A 5,416-nucleotide genomic window follows, 5' to 3' on the forward strand; every position below is an offset into this window, starting at 1 on the left:
TTTGCAACGTCGTTTCGTTTCCGCTCCGCAGCGAGCCTGAAGCGGTGATGTGTGCACACGCACACATCCATATATACACTTATAGCCTCTTCAGATTCTGTCCCCCTATGGATCAGTACAAGATACTGAACATAGTTCCCTGTGCTATATGGTAGGGTGTTTAAATCTATTTTATACAGTAGTGTGCATCTGTTATTCCCAAATTCCTCATTTCTCCCTCCCCACCCCCTACGGAGCAAAATGACTTTTTAAAAAGAGTTTTGTACTTTTCCTTAAAAACTCTGCCAAGCTTTTCCTTACAAACTCTGCGAAGGCTTCCCGCTGCAATGTGAGTAAAGCCCTTCAAGGCAGTGTGGTCACTCCATTCCAGCAACATTAACCTGCCACGGTCCCGGGAGCACCCCACCCATTCTCATCTCGGGCAGAGGTCACCTGTTCACCCTGCTTGGGATGCTCCTCCCAGCTTCTCAGTCTTCATGTGCCCACTTCAATGTCACCTCCTCCTCAAGGCCTGTCTATAGTACAGATCCCCCCAGAGCAGAGCCTTTGTCACCTCTGTGCCTAGAGTAATGCTGGACATTCATGAGTGCTTGTCTGGCTTACTGTACCAAATTGTTTCCAACCTAGGGGTTGTTGTGATGAGTGACAGTGTCATTTGGAATGGGCCTTGAACACACACAGATGAGTTCATGCCATTAAGGTCTGTCCTCTCAGTTTTGAAGATCTGAACAATCCCTTCAAGCTGTTTCTTTGTGGCCCAACTATTTTATGAAAAGATGTTAGTTGGAGGCTTGCTTGGCGTGGCCTGTGTGCTGGGAACTGGGGCACAGTTGGGAATGAGGCAGCTGCTCCATTTGTGGAGTTCCCATATTAATGCAGTGAGCTGAAGAGTGAACTGACTACCTAGGACTGAATATATCCAATATAAAAATGTATTTCCAAAAAAAAAAATAAATGAAAATGCATTTCCAAATATTGAGATGGAAGTGTGGGAGCAAATCTTTTTAAAAATCTCTTCAAAATGCTTAAACCAAAAGGACCACACAGATGCCTGACAGCTGCCTTTCTGAAATTCTGATCCTTATATGTTGTAATGGACCTCAATAGCTAAAACCTGAATCACATTTTTGACACTACTGAGAGGGAATTATTTAATCTGCCTACTGGAAATGAAGGCATTAAAACCCAATCAGAAGAGTTTGCAGATGTGTCCTTAAATGCTTGCAGCTTCTCAGTTGCTGCTACATGAAACATGTATCCAGAAGCAGGAGCCTTCTTGTAGACACGATGCTGGATATGGAGTTTGAAACTTCCGGTTTAAATCTTAAACCGGAGCACTTACTAGCTGGATGGTCTTGCTAATCTTGTTTGGGTACTGTGCAATCATAGCTGCCCATTCTAGTATTTTAAAAGATAATAGAGAAGACTTGAATTAGAAAATGAATGTCAGTGCTCTCTGTACACTATAAACAACAGCTATAGAGACACGGACAGCATATTAAAAAGCACACATCACTTTCCCAACAAAGGTCGGTACAGTCAAAGCTATGGTTTTTCCAGTAGTCATGTGTGGATCTGAGAGTTGGACCACAAAGAAGGCTGAGCGCTGAAGAACTGATGCTTTTGAACTGTGGTGTTCGAGAAGACTCTTGAGAGTCCCTTGGACTGCAAGATCAAAGCAGTCAGTCCAAAAGGAAATCAACCCTCAATATTCATTGGAAAGACTGATGCTGAAGCTGAAGCTCCAATAACTTCGGCCACCTGATGCGAAGAGCTGACTCATTGGAAAAGACCCTGATGTTACAGAAGATTAACAGCAGGAGAAGGGCACAATAGAGGATGAGATGGTTGGATGGCATCACTGACTCAATGGACGTGAGTTTGAGCAAGCTCTAGGAGGTGGTGAAGGACAGGGAAGCCTGGCGTGCTGCAGTCCATAGGGTCACAAAGAGTCAGCCATGACTGAGCAACTGAACAGCAATTGTTGGGTTACCTTTGTTCACTGCTGGATGAACGATAATAACTTAGCAAAAACTATGAGGATGGAATCTATTAACAGGGGAGCAGTTAAATTATGGCATGCAGTGGAACACCATACAATCATTAAAATAAAAAGGGGTATCTCTCTATATCGACATACAAGCATAGAGAAACCACCTGGAGGACAATATATCAAACTGTCAGCCAGGGTTTTTCTGGGGGTGGTGGTGGAATCCTTTAGAGTGGTACTAGATCATAAGCGATTTAAGAGATACTCTACTCACAGCAGGGAAAGTGCACACATCACTGACTACCTAGTCCCCGTCGAGATGTTTCCGAGGTCTCAGGCCTGATTTTGTCTAACAGTTACCTTGGAGAATGCACTTGGCTGAACCGCAGAGCTTAGAGTGTCACAGTGAGTAAACAAGCTCCTTGCAACAGTCTTACATGCCACATTCACAAAATAAAAGGCAAAGCTGAGGTTGTTAGGTGACCGGCAATCTATCCACTACAGTGCCTCTGCTTCAAGAAGGTTAATGGTCAAAACCCTGCTACCTGTGGTCTTAAGACACTGGACTTGTTGCCTGAAAACCCACATTTTATTTTCTTAAGGATCACAGTGCCGACATACTTAAACATAGTTGGGGGAGGAGAAGTGTAAGATGCCTCCCACTACTTCCCCACGTGGACTTTTCACACAAAGGACTTCACTGCTCTCCACAGGGAGACGGTGGAGGGCAGTCGGTGGTCTGCGTCAAACTCGGAAGGTCATCGCAGCCTTTCTGAGACAGACAGGGCAGCTCTGGTGAAAGCCAGCTGACTGATTCTCACGCCGCAACGGACCTGAGGAGATTTTCTGTGTGGATGGAGCTGAGATCCATCCACTTTGATTCAGCAGTAAGTGAGGAAAAAAATGCAATTTCTGTAAATATAGAAACTCACTGGGAGATACGGCTTGGACTTAAAGTGGTTCTTTGATTCCTCAACTGTTTAACACTGGAATTTTAAGTGTTTAACAATGGAATACCTGACCACACCTCACAGGATAACTGCCTTGCTTTCACATTTTTTTTCAGCACATTCACCTTTCAAAGTCAAATACACTGGCTCTGAAATCAAGCACGAGATCAGACATTCTTGTCCTACTAGCACTTCTCACTAGAAGGTAGGGGGCTATGATTTTAAGCAGTTTTTTGAGAATAACCCCCTTTTGGTTCTAATAGCACTACATGCTCACTGAAGCCAGTCTGTACGATGGAGACGAGGAACAATCACCTGCACACAAAATCCTCCACAACCCTCCCCTTAAAGGCAACCACCGCCCTCCAATCACCCTGGATTGTATTCCTTTTTCCATTCCCCCTGCCCCCATAAAGTCATATACATGTATAGAACTTACTTATGCTCAACATTATCCGCCTAAGTGTTTTCTAATGTAACTAAGCTCTTCAGTCTTTCTTCTCAGAATATAAGCAATGCTTGCTCTCTATGGGAGATCTGGAGAAAACAAAGCAGGAGGAAGTTCCCCATGGTCCCGCCACCGAGAGAGGCGCGTCTTTGGGGGAGCACCTGCAGAGCACCGCCCTCGCTCAGCCCAGCTCTCTGTGACCCCGTGGACTGCAGCCCGCCAGGCTCCTCTGTCCATGGGCTTCCCCAGGCAGAATACTGGAGTGGGGTGCCATGCCCTCCTCCAGGGAATCTTCCCGACCCGGGGATTCAATCTGTGTCTCCTGCATCCACTGAGCCACCTGGGAAGCATATCCTCCCTATTTCTTCCCTATCACATATACATTTTCATAAAAGAACTGCACTCCAAGCATATATACTTTCTGCTTTCCCCCCACACGAGACCATAAACACTTTTCATGGTTAAATATTATACCTGTCCATGACACAGAGATTATCACTTAGCCACTAGTGAGCATTTAGGTTATTTCTAATATTCCTATTATAAATGATGCTGTGGTTAAGTTTGAAATAGCTAACATGAATTTACTACAAAGAATTACCAATTTTTTCTTACCTCTTTTTTTTTTTTTTTTTCTTACCTCTTTTGAGAAGATATAAATGATAGCTAAGGAAATACCAACCATGAGGGCAGCTTAAGGTCAAACTGGGCTTTGTGAAGTTTCTTAAATAAACTCTCAGCTGCCCAGAGGAGAAGAAGGTGAACTGTGGTCTATCCACTGAATTTTCTAATTCTGCTTTGCAGTTAAAAGTGTGTGTGTGTGTGGGGGGGGGGGGGGGCGGTGACTGTTGAAAGCATCCTAGGTTTTCTTTTTAAAAATATGCATTTATTTGTGGCACACAGGATTGGACCAGGGATTGAATCCACTTCCCCTGCACTGGGATTGCAGTTTCAGCCACTGAACCCTCAGGGGAGGCCCTAGGTTTTTAAGGAAAGTTATCCCATAAACATAAGGTCTTTATCTGTCTCCCTTAAGACAAAATAAGAGATAAAAACATCAGGTGATACCATCCTTGCCAATCCCCAGCACCAAGAGGTTTGCTGATCTATCTAAATATGCTAGAAACACGTTAAAAAGCATGTTCAGAAGTAACAAGCAGAAATGTAGACACATATTTCTTTTCAAGTATACAATTTGTTTTTATTTACAATACCCTATAAAAATGTAAATTTAGAAACTTTTTAATTAATTAAAACCAAACAAAAAAAGATAAAAGCACAGAAAAGAAGAGATAATCATCAAGCCTTCACTTGATCGGCTGTGAAGGGAAGGCAGGGGGTGAGGGCAGATGGGACGGGGCGCAAGGGGCACAGCGGGGAGACGACACGACAGCCGGTTGGTGCAGAGGGCCTCACTGCTGTACATTCATGTGCAAAACTCACCTCGCATTAAATACCGTAACCTGCGCCCTCCCCCACTACACTCGGAAAGGTGAGGGCAGCAAGCTGCGCTCAGGACAGTCGGGTGAGGTCCATCAGCTGCAGTCTTCCTAGGGCTGGCATCACCAGGGACCTGGGCCCTCATCGGGGGAGGGGGTGCGGGGCGGGAGAGGGTGGTGACCGGGCGCAGGCCGCCCCGCCCGGGCGAGACCAAGCGGCAAGGGCAGCGCTTCCGCCTGCGGCGCGGCGGGCAGCGGCCTCGGGAGGTGCGGCGGTTCCCCCGGGACACGGAGTGGAGGCAGGGAAGGGGGAGTCGGAGCGTGGCTTACTGCAGCGGCCTCAGGAAGACGGGCACGGGTGGTGCAGCTGCGCGGGGCAAGCGGGCTTCAGTCGGCGTCTGCCGCAAGCCTCCGCGCACCCGAAGGCACGGGCCCAGGCACCCGCGGCGGGAGCCGGACGCAGGCTGACCGCGTGCGCCCCCACCGCGGTGGCCAGGACCGAAGGGAACCCGAGCGGGGAGGAGACTAGGGCGGCTCAGCTGAGAGCCGGGCACCGGCCAGCCAGGAGCTCCGAGTTTACTACGCGTGC

Source organism: Cervus elaphus, chromosome 1, assembly GCF_910594005.1.
Source record: "Cervus elaphus chromosome 1, mCerEla1.1, whole genome shotgun sequence".
In the NCBI taxonomy this organism is placed as follows: Eukaryota; Metazoa; Chordata; class Mammalia; order Artiodactyla; family Cervidae; genus Cervus; species Cervus elaphus.